Source organism: Microcebus murinus, chromosome 7 (genome assembly GCF_040939455.1).
Source record: "Microcebus murinus isolate Inina chromosome 7, M.murinus_Inina_mat1.0, whole genome shotgun sequence".
NCBI lineage: Eukaryota > Metazoa > Chordata > Mammalia > Primates > Cheirogaleidae > Microcebus > Microcebus murinus.
In genome coordinates this window covers 909569-927005 of record NC_134110.1, presented here as the reverse complement: position 1 = coordinate 927005, position 17437 = coordinate 909569, and the positions used below count along the sequence as shown (strand labels likewise).

Here is a 17437-nt window from a genome sequence, read left to right as displayed (position 1 = left end):
TAGGAAACATTCGTATCTCCCAACTTTACCAAACAGTATGTGAGCTTCCTTCAGAAAAGGACTTTTGCAAACTCACTGGAGTAGGTAGTTTCATTACCTGACTAGGCTCCAGGCACACAACTCAACAAGAATTTGCTATTAAAACAATTATTTTAGGCAATTAATGGGAACTTTTTAGTGTAGGTTTTTATTTTTTTAAATCTGCTAAGAACAGATTTTCCTACTAAAGGTAAATATATTTTATAAAATTCTATAGCTACTGAGATTTGGTATTCATTGAGAGAAAAGACACCCTACTGTAGTGCCCCATCCACGCTTTCACTATCAGTGGCTTCAGTTACTTGAGGTCAACTGCAGTCTGAAAATAGTAATATATTTTGAGAGAAAGAGAGAAACCACATTTCCATAATTTTTATTACAATATATTATAATTATTCTGTTTTATTATATTGTTGTTAATCTTTTACTATGCCTAATTTATAAGTTAAACTTTAACATAAGTATGTATGTACAGGAAAAAACATACATATACAGGGTTCAGTACTATTCATGGTTTCAGGCATCCACTGAGGGTCTTGGAACATACCCTCACAGATTGGGAGGCACCACTGTATATATGTTTAAGCAATTATCTAAAAAATTTAAGAAAAATGGTTGCATGTTCTATTTATCAAAGCTAAGTAAAACACTTTCCAAATTTATATTATATAAATCTATAACTCAAAATCTATTAAATGAACTTACTTTTTTATTATTGAAAAAAAGATTATTTTGAATAGTGAAATATGCCACATTAAAACTTCTGAGAGTAGTACAGCATTTCCTGCCTGTAAAAAGCTTTAAATGTTAAAAAAACAAACAAACAAACAAAGAACCAAACCACTCCTCCTTCTATAAGGGGCACTCCACGGATTTTTTGTAAGTTTATGATTACCTTTAACTCCCACCCACAGTTAAGAATTCAATCCTTTCAAAGAAACAAATACTGGTAATATTTACATATTTTGAAAGTTCTATCCATTTGAACTTTTTCCTTTACCACTAAGTTGCTTTCAAAGTTATGAATGAAAAGTCTATTTTCCCCCATTTATTTTGCTTTAAAATAACATAGAAGGGGCAATACATGGCAAAGGGAGATAAAGAGAAAATATTTCAAATGAAAATGATTCCAAATCAATTATGCCTCAGACATCTGTGCAGTATTTAACTTTTTTGATGATATGATACCAAACACAAAAGAATGCATATAGCCTCTCCACCCTACCTGTAAGTCACTCAGCAGGTTATCTGACTTGTGTTCACAGGTACGTGCTTCACACACCTGGGTGCGAAATGAGCGAAGTCCGGTCTAATAGCCATTTCAGGAGTCACTAGCATTTCAGATCGCTCACATGAAGTGCTTCCCCACTTTGCCTAATCTTCCCATCACGCAGCTTGGTCTCAAGCTTTTATTAAATGTGAGGAATTCAACAACTTTGAAATTCAAAACTAATTAGAGAAAGAAAACTGCCTTTACTTTTCCTGTGTCTCATTGTTTTACCTTCTTACATTCTGGGGATACTAAAGCACCGTATCTTTTTCAGAATGACCCAAAAACTTGTCAGAAATGCTTTTCTGAAAATGTTTGTTCTCAACTTAAAGCTTTTTACCCTTGGGCAGCAACTTTTGAGTATGCATTAGAAGCAGGAACTGCAAATAGCTGATTAAAGGGTAAAGTAGTGTAGGGGGAAAAAGGATGGAAAAGTTTAGGAAGGCACATAGCTCAGTGCTCAAGGGAAAGGATTTTGGCCCAGTAAACCTCAGTTTGAAGTGTGCTAGCCACTTACTAGCTAAAGCACCATTAGACAAACTAGTTAACCTTCCTAAATTTTGTCACTTGTTCAAGGACAGCAACAAACTTAACTCTTCAGGCTGTTTGGGGATTACCTGAGAGAATGTACAGCACCGAAGTAGCTGGTATTATTACAGACCCTAGATAGTTAAAGTTCAAAGGGCAATACGGAATCATTAATGTGAAAGGAAGAAAAACAGATTTAACTGCGCAGTAAAGAATGTGTCATACAGAACCAAAACTAGTAGTGAGGATGAGTCAAGTGGTAGCTGTGTTTTGTCCTTTTAGAATGGAGGTAAAAATGATACAGGGGGATATTAAATGCACTCAAAGTCTCTATTGGTAGTTGTCATTCAAGGGGAATGCAGTGATTTTTTTTTCAGTGATTGTTTTTGCTTAGTAATCTAAGCAAGAAACCATAATGTGGCCTGCGCTAAAAGAGGAGAAGAAAAAAAAGTACAAGGATTCTTGAGAAACTATGGATTTAAATTAACAGGACTTTGTGGCTAATTGGGGGTGAAGGAAAAGAAAGAATCAGAATGACACCCAGGTTCTGGCTTGGATGCCAATATCATCCATTTACTGAGACACCTGGTGCTGCACATATATGGGTCTTGAGTGCAAAAAAAAAAATCTGAATTTAGATACAGATCTTAGAACCATTAATACTTATAGGATGTTAATTAAAGATATGGCACAGATTACTCACGGGGAAGTTTAGAGTGAGAAGACTTATAATCAAAATCCTATGAAACTGCATTACTTAATGGCTGTAAAGAGGGAAAATGTGCAAAGGACACAGAGATGGCAAATAGGAGGAAATACAGGTAGTGACATAAAACTCATGGAAGAGTCCAAGAAGGGAAAGTAGTCAACAGTGCTAAATGTTGCTGAGAAATTGAGTACTCACAAAAATCCATGGGGTGGCTGGCCTTGGTGGGTGGGTGACCCAGGGTGCTTACACTGGGTAAGGAAAAAAAAGGTATAAGAGGGACAGATGGATCTCCTCTTCTACCAAAATATGGCTGACCACAAAACTATTTGTAGTTCATTTTTCTAATGACATCCAAACACAGAAAACCAAATTCAAATAGGTTCACAGACACATCAGTCCACAAATAAACACTTTCCAAGTTATCAACAAAAAAGATACTTCCTAAAACATTTACTTACTTTTATAAACAAGCCATATAGGAAAAACACTGTAAAGCTGTTAAAGTTCTCCTATTATAAGAACAGAGAACTTATAAACACTAAGCCACTGGCTCTATGTTCTTTCAAGTTTTATCAACATTAAAATTTTTCCCATTAAATTTCCCATTAACATTTTTCCTTACATTATTAGGAGGAAATGAACTACCAATAGAGACTTTGAGTGCATTTAATATCCCCCTGTATCATTTTTACTTCCATTCTAAAAGGACAAAACACAGCTACCACTATTCATGTTGTGCCCCAATATCTAGGTCAATTTAAGAGTTTTCTTCTCCCTATAGAAAACTGATTTTTACTCTCCTCATGAAATGAATGTACTAAGAGGTTACTCCTAGTTCTGTCAACCAGAGATCAGTACAGGACAGAGTAGAGAAACCACCAAAAAACAGTTTCTCAAAGATCTAGTGTTTCCCAGGGTATAAGAGTAGGCAAATCTTTACCTTGGGATACCCACTAAAATATGATCAACAGCCAAACTTGAAATGACTTTCACTAAAATCATTTTTATAATTATCTTCATCTCTTCCTGGTAGCAATAAGATTAAATTTTGTTAAGAAGACAATCAAATACATGTTCTCATATTCACAATAAAGGAAATATTTGTGATATAAATATGAAAAATTTTAAGTTTCTCTTTTCTATTCCTAATTTTCCAGACATTAACAAAGTAGACATTAAAAAAAAAACTTTTCCCTGAAAAGAACACAGACATACCAACATTATCTCTGAAAGTTAGAAATACTAAGTTATCAGCAAATTGAAATGAATGTTTACAGAAAATAAATTTTTCAAGTTGCAAAATGAGCTAGACTATTTAATTCAAGAACATACTGGCTCAACTACACTGGTTCCATGAATGAGTTATAGCTCAACCTAGGGCTTATTAATTGACCCTCATTTACAAATTAAATTAGTATTTAGAATTGTCTTGAATTTTATGTTAACACAACTTAAGTTTATTCTGGACCCTTAGTCAACTAGTTCATAACCCAAACAGTTACAGCCTATGCCATTTAATAGACTAGCTAGTAAGAGTATACACTGTCAGCAGTCGTTCCCAAACAAAGTGACCTTAAGTCAAACAGAAACAACACATGCTCAGCGCCATTATGTGTCCATCCAATCTTCTTACCTTTAACTAAAAAAAATTCAATACTGGGAAAATGCTGATATGCCATTTCAAAACCTAGAACTACAGATACAAATTCTCCATTCTTAAAGTGTATTTTTAAAAACTCAAAATTCAGAAATACACAAATATTGACAAAGGCCACTCATACAGGTTTAGAGATAGGTAAAGTAATGTAACCGGCACCACTCCAGTCCCCTAATGTTAAATGGCACTGCTCCAGTCCCCTCTCTAAAAATATTTCTGATATATTTTCTCAGAAGAAAATATTTCCTCTGGTATATGTCTACCCAGCACATGCTAAAGAAAAGCTGGCCTGAACAACAAGGCCAGTATAAAACATTAAGCCCTGTATTTATTCATAGCAATGCATATAATAAATAAATACCTAACAAAGATATAATTGCTCATTTAAGTGGATGAAAAAAACAAATCTTTCCAATTTCCTTCAGCTGATTTTAATGTCCAGAAAATGGATTGAGATCCCTCTACATATTGAAAAATGGAGTTTAAAATAGGCTATTAGTTTAGGCAAAAACTAATCAACAAGTCAGAGTGCTCCATAGGCACACTTTAATAGAACATTTAAAGGGCTACCCATCAGGAATATTTTGGAGCACATCCTGCTGGTGGCAATATAGATTAGTATAACCCTTTTGAAAAACAATTTGGCCAGTGAAGTGTTCATATCCTTTGATCTAGATAAGCCCACTCCAGGGGGTTTGTCCAAAAGAAATCAATCTTTTTTAAAAAGGAAAATATTCTAAAGCTATACACAGAAGTGTGTTTAACACAACACCATTTAAAATGGTGAAAAATCAGGAACAGCCTGAACAGGCGAAAGACGAGGTTAAGTAAGGCTGCATCGACTTAAGAGAAGTATATAGCTATCAAAATCAAAACAATTTTAACAACATATTTTTTGTAGAAAAAACATAAAACCAGACTTATTCACAATTATTAGAAAAATGTGAGAATATAAGATATACAAAGGAAGAGGAAAAAAATAAAAGATCACCATACAATGATCTCCTTGTGGGCATATGTGTGACTTTTCTTGATTTTATTATTATAATATTGTTTAAGCAACAGATATAGCAGAAAAGCATTAATTTAAAAACCTTTGGATGATCTGGATTAAGTAGTATAGCAAATAAAAGTACAATGGCTGAAAATGCTTAGCTGGCATTTGGTCTGCTTACTGAAATGAACTTTCATACCTTAATTTCTATGAGAGCAAAGAGCAACGATATAAAAAAAACAGTTTTCTAAAAGTAATCTGGTACTGAAACACACTACAATCATTTCTAAGTAAGAATGTTAACAGATTCATAGATACTTTTTAAAAAAAGTTTTGGTAGTCTACGTATAGCTTTGAAAAACATAAATCCATTCATTTCCTGTTTCAAAAGGGTGTTACTTATCTCCATATTTGAAAGAAATGAAGAGTTTGAATGAAGTAAAAAAGCTGTTTTACTTTGTTCATAACATCAATCAATGACCTTTTAAAAAACCAAGCTAAAATTATGAGCATATAAAAACGTCAATATTGCTAAATTTAAAATATATTTAAGTTAAAAGGGGACATGTGCTAGGAGTAAAAAAAAAAAATTAAACAGGCATTTCAATTCTTAAGGAAAAAAAAAACAAATTTAAGCTTACCACATTTATCTGTCTTTTAGCAACTTAACATCTTAAGTTTAAGAAAAATGACATATCAAATAGACCTCCTCAAGATGTCATTTATAAAAACTGACAAATGACTCCTCAAATATCCAATCCAAGAGAAAAGCCTGTTATGGGAGATGATTTTGATTCAAAGATTTTTTAATGACACTCAAATTCTGAACGAAAAATAATGATAGTAGAAAGTCAAGTTTGATTCTCTGAACACCTATTTCCTGTCCAAACAGCCCTTTTGTTCTGCTTCCCTGCTTAATTTTAATGTTCAGTTTGCATCAGAAACTAAAAACAATGACAAAACCTAGCACATACAAAAGCATAAAAGAGCAAAAGTATAAAATAAAGGATCATAAAAAGATTAGAGCAAAAATCCTACCAACAAAACCTCCACAATTTTCTGTTTGCTTCACCTCAGATTAACTTCACTTGAAGCTGTACTCCAAAGCAACCAAGCCTGAATACCAGGCTCCACCTTCTCCAATTCTAGTGGCCGAGGAGTAAAATCTCCTCCCTGTTAGTGGAGCTGGTAACTGTGATTGGACACGGCTAATATCCATTATTTTAAAGAACTTTTCCTTGCTAGCAGGTTAGGTCAGACACACTAAAACCCCCCGGATAAGCTGGTTTCTTAAAGAAACAGTATGCAGTGTTTCAGTTTTCCCACCACATACTGCTTGCTTACTCTTTTGTCTAGGGGAAAAATAAACAAACCAAGTAACATCAATGAAAATCTCACAGAAGCAGCTTTCATTTGGAGTTTAGTGACCAACTGTTTAAAATACAATGCTTTTAACCTAAATCACTTGATTATTTTTATAGAGCCATGAAGGTGAAGTTATACTTTAAAAGATTTCTTTTTTAATAGAGTTCACATTTCATCTGAATATTTTAAAATGGCAACAGAAAACCCACTACAAAATTTCACCAAGAAGAACAAAACAGTATTTTCTCCAAGATTTAAAGACCATAACTTAAATGAAAATATACAGCACTAAAATATTGAATACAAAGATTCAATTCTAAGCTATCCATCAAATTCACTGACACTTAACATTCTCAATATCACAATAAAGTAAAAATTTCACTGACATCAAAGGTAGATATTTCCACTTAAAACTGAAGAAAAAACTGGGCAGAAATATTATTGCTATATTACCACATTTAACAAGTCTGACGTGTAAACATTTTGCCAAGCAAGATATTAAGCTTATCTATTTGCAAACTGAGATCAAAAAGGAAAAGGCTTTTGTTCTAATGACATGTTGACGTATAAGGTTTAAGATTTTTGTCTTTTAAAAGGCTAGAAACTACTTTGCACCCTACTTGAGCATGACTTCAAGGTGGCACGGGCACCCGAAGGTGCAGCTGCAGTGCATATTCCTCGGAAACCATTCACTAAGCTACCTTAGATGATATTTCTACTACAGAGGTTCTCAAGAGGTAACATATAGGCACTCTGATTTTTTAACAAAAAAGACCTACTGTCACTTTATACATTATTAACTTTATTATTTTATGATATAAGTTTACATGTTTTAATTAGAACTGCTTCTGTTTTAGTAGCTTGGCCCATTAAACATTATTCTGACATTAATCACCCTACTGATTCAATCACATTTAGTGTGTTTACTAAAGTGTAATTTTTACCTCTATCAAACATTTTGACTGTTTCATAAAAATAAATTCAAAATTAAAGCAAATAGGGTGGTATCTTCTTAAAATATGCTTTCAATAAGTTTATATATTAAAATTTTTAAATTTAAATCTACGGTTTTCAAAGCTCAAAATCTTACAACCATTTTTCCTCAGAAAAAAAGTCATATATTAGAACACAAAGCCAACAAAATTGTTTTGAATACAAAGGAAAGTCTTTGTAACAAACTGAAAATTCACATAATTGCAACTAGACATGAATATGGAGCAATACCCTGCTGAAGCCCAAACAGCTGCATAATCTATTATGCCCTTTAAGTGGACAAATTGAAAGAGCCAATTCACCGAGATCTAGTCCCAAGATCCTTTGCAAGGACTCACTGCTTTGAATGCCCAGCACTTCATGAGTCAAGTTCAGGTTTTCTTCCCACTGTGTGGACACTCTTGCAAAAGAAACTTGGAAGCTGAAGAGGTACAGGAACAATCAGCAGAAAGAATACATAACTTGAATTACAACATAAGACTTCAGGAAAACAGGTTGTAGATAACCAAAATTTTTAGAGAAATTTTCTTCTTTTTGTATTTTTATAGGAAAATAGATGACAGATATTTTAATCCCAAAGTTAGGCAAGCATAAAATTAGTAGATAGTTATGGGAATGAAATAAACCTTTGCTCTGACATCAGTTTTTCACTTCAAAGTTAATTATTTGTATGAAACAGACACTAATCACACACTAATATAACCAAGACCACTATCAATCTATAAACAAGAGAAAACAGGGACATGGACTTAGCAATTCCAGATTGTTCAAAGATCTTCATCCAAGACCTATCTGAAAGAACTTCAAGATGATAATTATAATTTTAGGTGGCATACAGGTTAAAGTTAAGAGCATTTGAATTCCATTTCTAAATCAGCAGAAGAAAATAACAGTAAAAATAAAAGGAAAGCACTATCACAACCATAAAATTTATAACTGAGATTACATGAAAATAATATTGCTTCATAGGAACAAGGAGCCTGCAAAAGCTCCAAAGTTCTCTGACTGCATGCAATAATACCATTTTTTTGAGCATCAGGTATTCAAAGGATGTATTGTATATTCTTTGCGGAAGCCCAGAGCTTTTCCTGAACGCATCAGCTCAAAAACAATTCAGAAGAGAACAAGCCACTGAACAACTTGGTCCAACTTCACTTTTGATTAAAAAGATCTTATATAAACAATCAATACCTAGACAATCAGAACAACTTTTGGTAGAGTATATACACAGCAAGCAAAAACTTTTTTAGAATTTAAAAGTCCTCAGAATAGCTCAAACTGCTCTTTGTATGAAAGAAATTAATCCTGAGCACTCTCCCTAGGTACTACTGGTGGTCTATGCAGTGATTTGATAAAAAGACTACCCAGACATTAGCAAAACATTACTGGGAACACTAAGGTAAAGTCTGAAAGCTACCATCCAATGGAGAAAAAAAATAAAAACTATTTCTCTCGCAAATACACATTGCCTACAAAAGTGAGGTATGTATTTGAGTTTGCACCTCCCGGTGTATCTCTTCTAACTCATTAAGGGGAAAAAAAATATTAAATACAAGGTGTCTAAGAGGAGTTAGGGAGGGTGGTAAATAAATAGCCCATTCAGCAAAACAATGAACACAAAGGAAACATTAAGGAAACACACAGATAAGAAGGCATAAACCAAGCTGATAGGAAGAGATATCTTTCTATAAGAGACAGTAAATCGCTTTGTTTTAGGTCAAAGGGATAAACAAGGCCACCAATAAAAAGCAAAATAAAAAGAAACAGTGATCACAATAGTGGGACAAAAGTAAATAAAAGGCATTCATAATTCTCAACTATTAAGATTTAACAGTCATAAATTTTTGAGTGCCAAATAACATGCCATGGGATCTAACATTGCTAGACATAGAAAAATGGACAGAAAATAGTTGGGACATACTAAGTTTCTTCTCCCTCCTTAGCAGCTTAAATCAGAAAAAAATAAAAGATTAAAAGACAAAAATTAATTTTTTATATAGCTATCAAAAGAAAAGTTTTTCTTGACATTCAATTTTTAAAAAATCAGTCACAAAGAAAACAATTCTGAAAAGCAAAACTAACAATTCTGAAAAGCAATTCTAAAATTGAATAGGTAATATTCCCTGTCAATTATACAGTAACATCCAAAATAAATAGAGTCTGTTTACTCACTCACCCAAATCTTTTGAACATCTACTACTGATATGTGCTCAGCACCACTAGCTGCTGTAGACAGCCTGGCAAACAAAATGGAACAGTCCCGACCACTGTAGAAACTTACAGGCCAGAGTCAGACTAGTGCTGTTTCACAGAAATATAATGGGAGCCACAAGTGATTTTTGATTTTTTAGTACATTAAATCGTTAAAATAAATAGGTAAAATTACCAGTTATATTTAACACAATACATGTAAAATATCATTACTTTAATATGTAACCAATATTTTTAAAAGGAGATTTTTCATTCTTGTTTTACACTAGAAATCAAGTTCATATTTCATACTAATAGCACATCTCAATTCAGACTTGTCACATTTCAATAGCCAATGGCTATTTAAATAAAACACAGTAGCCATTAGCCACATGACCATAAATTAAGATAGATTTCTATTTTTGCAGAAGATTCTATGTCTGCTGTCCAATACAACAGCTACTTAAACCACATATGGCCATTGAGCACCTGAAATGTGACTAACATGAATGAGGAACTGAATTTTTAATACCATCTAATTTTAATTCATTTAAATAGCCACAAGTGACTGGTAGCTACCAGACTGTAAAGCACAGCTCTGGAAGAACAGACACTAAAACAGATCACACACACTTGATGAGTTGCAGTTGTTGCAAATGTTTACAAAAGAAATGCCCAATATGAAATAAGCTGACATAGCCCATAGAAGGATCTAATCTATTTTGCAGCATCAAGGAAGGATTCCTGCAGGAAATCACAATTAAGGAAGAGAACAATATATGCAAAGGCCTTGAGTAGAAACTGAAAACATATTAGAAATAATGAAGAAAAGAACCAAGGGGCAAAATAATGTAAGTTATTTGTAGGAGACTGATTTGGATCACAAAATCTAAACTGGATAGGAAGGTGGAGGGGTGGAAGCAGCCCTCCCACTTGTAAATAATATCTCCAAAAAAAAAAAAATTGAAACAAAGTTTGTCCCACTCTCCACACTCAATAAACTCCAGTCATTCCAATCTCCAGTTAAAGTCGAAACCGAGCCAAGCACTTTCCGTACCCTTTGTGCTAACTGTTCCCTTCACTTGGGAAACTTTCTCCAGCTCCTCCTCTAGCTTAGAACTCAGAATCATAGTTCCAAATTTTCTACACCAGACAAGCTTTGGAGGAGTAATCTAGTTGGAAGATGGAAGAGGGACTTGGAACTGTTCGAAAAATAATTTTTACAAAAAAAAAAATTTACCAAAAAACTGTCATTATTTCTTGAAAATGTTCTAACAAATTGAGGAAGCTAAAGAGACTCTCAAACACACCTTGGTACCACTTCTCAAATGCTACATCCTAAGAGAGACATTCTCAGAACACTCAATTAGCACCTTCCATTTCTTTACTTCCTAGGCATTTAGGTGATTAAATACCTGCTGAACGAATGAAAACTGCAAATGCAGGGACTTTCAAAATATATATAAAATATTATGCAGCAAAATTTAAGGAATATAGCTAAAGCTATGCCCAGATGGAAATTTAATTGCATTAAATTTTTTTCATTGTATAACATAAAATATTAAGTGTAGAAATAGCACATTCAACTTTTTAAAAAAAGTTAAAAAAATTCAAAACCAAAACCAATTTGAGGCCCTAAAGGAATCATCTAAAAAATTTGAGGACTAAGAAAGCAACAACCAAGAATTTGGGGGTGGGGGAGGCTTACAATAGCAAAATGAAAACATTATCTGTTTCACTAAATAAAAATATCATGCCCAATGCATGCAAGAGTGCACTGGTACCAAATCATTGGTATTTCAGTAAAACCTAAAAAGAACCAAGTACGAGTACATTTAGTATATGAAAAATGTAGCTTTTATTTCAAAGCAACAACAACAATTTTTTAATGAGGCTGAAATAACTGGTTCGCTATTAAAGAAATATAAGAGAAATTACTTCACTTCACTAGACAAATGGCACTAGACAATGGCAAAGTGCTACTATCCTAAGGCTAAAAAGGATATCACAAATATAAAACACCACCCAAAATGGGGAAAAGGCAAACTAGAAGATGTCCAATATCTATATCTCTAATTACTATCATAATTAATCAAAAAAGATTTAATAAATCTGAAAAAAAGGGAAGGAAGGATGGATAGATGGGTGGATAGACCACAGTGTCAGTAAAGATACACAGGAAATGTGAGCTGGGTGCAGTGGCTCACACCTGTCATCCCAACAACTCTGAGGCTGAGGCAGGGTTTCACTGAGGCCAGCATCACTTGAAGCCAGGAGTTTAAACCAGCCTGGGCAACACAGTAAGACCCTGTTCCCCCCAAAAAAAGAAAAACAAAAAAGGAAAAGAAGATAAAAGAAAAAGAAAAAAAAGGAAAAAGAAAAGAAAAGAAGCTGGATGTGGTGGCAAATGCCAGTAGGCCCAGCTTCTCTGGAGGCTGACGCAGGAGGATCCCTTTAGCCCAGGAGTTCGAGGCTGCAGTGAGTTCCAGCCCAGTTCCACCCTGGGTGATAGAGCAAGACCTTGTCCCTAAAAAAAATTAAAAATAATTATAAAAAGGAAATGTGTATTCTCTTATATTTTTAGTCAAACTTTATACAATAATGGTGGTCAAACTTTTAAGGATAAGATTTGGCAATATTTATGAAAAGATTTTAAGAAATGTTCTTTGACTTGGCGATTCTAAGACTGAGACTGAATCCTAAAGAAATAATGAGGAATACACAGAAAGAAGTGGCTCTTAAGATTATCTCCATTACATCGTTTATAGTAACAGGGAAAAAAAAATGATAAAGAACATGTTACACCCAATAGATGACTGGTTAAATTGCAGTACTTTTAAAGATGAAATGGTACGTACCCTTTAAAATCGCATTTTTTTTTTCTTGAGAGTCTCGCTTTGTTGCCCAGGCTAGAGTGAGTGCTGTGGTGTCAGCCTAGCTCACAGCAACCTCAATCTCCTGGGATCAAGCAATCCTCCTGCCTCAGCCTCCTGAGTAGCTGGGACTACAGGCATGCGCCACCATTCCTGGCTAATTTTTTCTATATATATTAGTTGGCCAATTAATTTCTTTCTATTTATAGTAGAGACGGTTTCTCGCTCTTGCTCAGGCTGGTTTTGAACTCCTGACCTCAAGCAATCCGCCCGCCTCGGCCTCCCTGAGTGCTAGGATTACTTGAGCCACCATGCCCTGCCCAAAAGTCACATTTTTAATAAATGAGGATCTAGTGGTAAACATGAGGAAACCCCTGACCTCAAGTAGTTTACATTTAAACAGGAGATACAGATAATAATAAAGAAATAATTTTGGATCATACGTTTAATTTTTAATTTTTTTTTTAAAGGTGATTGTGTGCTCCATGCAAAAGGAACAATTTTAAGGGAATAAGCTTGGCATGCTCAAAAAATCCACAAAGGCCAGGACAGCTGCAGACGCATGAGTGGGGGGGGGGTAAGACGGATGTCGGCGAAGCAGCCAGGCCGGGCGGACTGGAGCGGCACTGTCCATTTCCGTAACCACTAGGCACCTGAGGCTACTCAGCACTCGAAATGCAGCTAGTTGGAATCGAGATACACTGTTAAGTGGAAAACTGGATTATAAAGATGTAAACTGGATTACAAAGACAGTCTTTAAAAGGACACTATCCCATTAATAATTTCTTACACATTTAAATCATGGTATTCTGAGTTAAATAAAATATATGTCACCTGTGTCTTTTTTGGTAATGTGGCTACCAGAAAATTTTAAATTTCTTAATGTGGCTCCTATTTGTGCCTCACACTGTATTTATATTAGGCATTGCTGGGCTAGTATATACAAGCCATAGTAAAAAGTCTGAATTTCATTTTGTGTACTGAAAAGCCACAGGAGGGTTTTGAGCCTGGTAGTAAAATAATCTAATTCACACATTTAAATGACTGCTCTCCACAGGAGCAGCCAGAGTAACCCTCAGGGAAGCCAAAGTTGCAATGATACCAGTTAGAGGACCACTATCACCATCTAATATGAAACAAAGGTAGCAAGGCAGGTCATACTGGGGATAAGTTTTGAAGGAAGAGGTAGCCTAATACTGCTTAGAATTAACTTTTATTAATAATAGCTTAGGATATGAAGAATACACACAGAGAGACCAGGGGTATACCTGACAAAATGCTAATAACAATGGTTATCTACGGTAGTAGATAGCTACGGTAGATGGCTTTTCTCTGTAACTTTCTATTCCTTCTCAAAGTTTGGAGGAAAAAGCTACACACACATTACCCTTATAATCAAATACAAAAATGAATTTTGTTAAGCAGAATAATACAGCCCTACCAAAACACAGCACCCTGATTATCTGTCTGCAAGCTACATATATAAAAAATGAAGCCATCTCTATTTCCATGCCTTCAAACAAAAACAGGTTATTCACAGCCATACATAAACTCATATTCTGTACACATACACCATCTTCAGGATATTAAGGAAATACTGCGCCCTAGTTTGTCACTGCACTGCTGTCAGCATGATAAAGCAGATTGCTGTGGAAGCACACCTTGGAGCATCCTCAAATCTAAAAAATACATAAATGTGTGGTTTAAAAATCCTGAACTACCCACCACACATCTTTCTCCAAAAAGGTTTCAAAGGACACATAATGTAATTCCACAGAATAGTGCCTTGGTCCTAATGCTTCCACTTAAAGGGTCTGCCATTTGACAGGTGCTTCCCTTAAGTAAAGTCTGAGCAAAACTGAAAGGATAAGCTTAGGAGAGGTTTCTTTTGCAAGAGTATACTTAGGCACTAGAGAAGTTTTTAAGTACTATGCCTGAGATTTAGGGGAGAAGGACAACAGAAAGAGGGATTAATTTTACATACAATCCACTGTTTTTTCTACTATACTATTTTTGCACTGAAAAAGGAGATGCCAAATAGTGCTAGACTTTTCACAATGTGATCTCAAAGAAAGAAATTCATTATATGCTGATTAACAGGAATCCTGCTTTCTCATGCAAATATTCAACAACTAGGAAACAATCACTATGGCTATGACTCACAGAATCCTAATGTTTTTCACTCATTTTATTTTTAAGTATTTCAATTTATTTTACTCCTAGTTACCTAAAATTGTCTGATGCAATTCATATTAAGTAGTTACTCTAGAGAAACTTTTGCACAGCACTTGTGCACTAAGAGCCAGAAACAAGAAATGTTCATAGAGCATGCTGCTAATAGCAAAACAAAATCAAAAACAAAAATACAATCTACATGACCATGAGTTAGGACGGTTTAACACAATACTATAAAGCAATGAAATTAATGAACTACGGCCTCATACTACTTTTTAAAGCTCAAACGAAAAGCAAACTAAATATCACATTGTTTGAGCATACAAGTGACAAAACTATTTTTTTTTTAAAGGCAAAGGAGTGCTATACACAAAATCCACTGGACAGATGAGAAACTCACAGCAGATGCAAGTTTTGGTAATATTCCAGTTTGGGCTTGGAGGGAGGGGTCACGGATTTTTAGTGTATCTTATCTCTTTATACTCTCAGGGTGGCAAGCTTAGGCTTGGGGGAGAGAGATTTCTCCCCTTTCAATACTATACTTCTGTGGCATTAAGTATAGTCTGGTTGCTTTTTACAAACTTTATTGAGATATACTTGACATACAACAAGTTCCACCTCTGTGAAGTGCTTTGACAGATGCATTCACACGGGAAATTATCACTACTACGGGACAACCAATCCAGCAACCCCTGTGTTTTCTTCTTGCACACTGGCGGTCCCTGCCTCCCCCCCACACACGCACCAAATATATTTTAAAACATAAAAGAAATTTTAAAAGGCAAATCAGCTTTGGAAATTTAAATGTGCACAGTCTGCAAAACATTCCCCCTGAGCCCCCGAATGAGGACTACACCAAAGTCTGTCTGCCCCAGAAAGTGCCAGAAAACCGGTGACGTTCACTGTCCCCCGATTTACCTTTCAAGTGTAGTAGGGTATTTTACATTGGGGAAAAAAAAACCAAAACAATCAAGTTCCCGATCGGGCTGGAAAGAGGAATTGAGCCCCGCTCCCCAGGCCGCCAGGATCGCCCCTTCCGCCCCGTGCGCGGCCGGGGTCACGCACTCCCCGTCCCGGGCCCGGCCGGGCGCCGTCACCGCCCGCGGACGCCGGTCCCCAGCGGGGGGCGACGCGGGGCGGCGGGCTCGCGTCCCGCACCCGCAGAGCCGAGCGCGCCGTGCCGGCGGGGCGGAAGGGACGGCGGGATCCCGGCGAGCCGGACCCGGCGGGGAGCGACGCCCGTCCCCACAGCCCGCCCGTCCCCACAGCCCGCCCGTCCCCACAGCCCGCCCGTCCCCACAGCCCGCCCGCGGCGTCCCGGGCGCGGCGGGTGGAGGAACCCGGAACCGGACCCCGCGCCCGCCGGGGACGCGCCCACCGCCGCCGCCGCCCGCGGCCCCGGCCTCCGCGCCCTCCGCGGGAGCCCCGGCGCCGGCCGGGTCTGAGGCAGCCGCCGCCCGCCCGCCCGCACCGGCCGCCACCTGCTGCGCGCGCCCGCCCGCCGCGCGGCGTGGGGGAGGGGGAGGGGCGCCCGCGGCTCACCTGGCGGCGGCTCCCTCCGCCTGACGCGCCGCCCGCCGCCGCCGGTCGCCGCCGGTGAGTGGGCACAGGTGAGGCCGCCGAACCCCAGCTCGCTCCGGCCCCGCCGCCGCCGGCCCTCCGTCCGCTGTTTATCAAACTTTTCCGTGTGGTTGTTCGGCCTGTGACGCGGCGCGGGTGGCGCCCCGGATTGGCCGCAGCGCGGCGCCGACGCGGCGTCCCCCTCCCAGCGCGATTGTTACCGGCCGGGCGGGGCCGCCGCCGGGAGCGGGGCGGGGCGGGGCCGGGCCCGGCGCGCGCGGCGATTGGCGAGCCTGGGACGGGGGCGGGGCGGGGCCGGGCCCGGGGCGCGCGGCGATTGGCGAGCCTGGGACGAGGGGCGGGGCGGGGGCGGGCTGGGGCGCCCGGCGATTGGCGGCCTGGGACGGAGGCGGGGCGGACAGACGCTCCGCCCCCTCGCCCTCGCTGTCCCGGCCCGCCCGGCGCCCTCCCAACGCTGAGTCGCCCCGGCCTCGGCTGCGGGCGGCGGGCCGGGAGTCCGCGGACGCGTGAAGGGCCTGGGCTGCAGGTTCGGGCCCCTCCGCCACCGCGCAGGGAGCGCGCGTTCCCGTCTGAAGGAGTGCGCTCCGCCGGCAAAGGAGAGCCCGGGCTTCCAGTTTCGCGCGCAGCCGGTGCCGAGTCTTTGCAAGCGCGGAGTCCGAGCCCGCGGTGCGTCCTGGAAGGCCGTGCGCCGCCCTGCCCGGAGTCGGAGCTGGAAAGGGAAGAAAGACTGGAAGCGTGCACGCACACGCGTGCAGCATGCACGCGCAAGGGCACACGCGTGCAACAGACACACGCAAGGGCACATGCATGCAACATGCACACGTAGGGGCACGCACGAGCAACATGCACACGCAAGGGCACATGCATGCAACATGCACACGCGTGCAACATGCACACGCAAGGGCGCGCGAGAGCAACATGCACACGCAATGGCACATGCATGCAACATGCACACGCGTGCAACGTGCACACGCAAAGGCATACGCATTGCCTGTTCCCAGCCTTTTCCAAAAGCGCGGCTCCCTCCTCAGCTGAGCGGCTGCGCTGGCACAAGGGGTGACAG

General features: G+C 38.8%; 1 protein-coding gene across 4 annotated transcripts in view; it reads right to left on the bottom strand.

The window, feature by feature from the left end:
• The window catches only part of ZFAND6 (zinc finger AN1-type containing 6), a 69960-nt gene extending 53522 nt beyond the window's left edge, over positions 1-16438 (bottom strand). For all 4 annotated transcript variants that reach the window (XM_076004688.1, XM_076004689.1, XM_076004690.1 and 1 more), the window contains exon 1: positions 16336-16438. The gene's annotated coding sequence lies outside the window, so the exon portion shown is untranslated. The remainder of the gene's footprint in view (positions 1-16335) is intronic.
• Between the last annotated feature and the right edge of the window lie 999 nt (positions 16439-17437).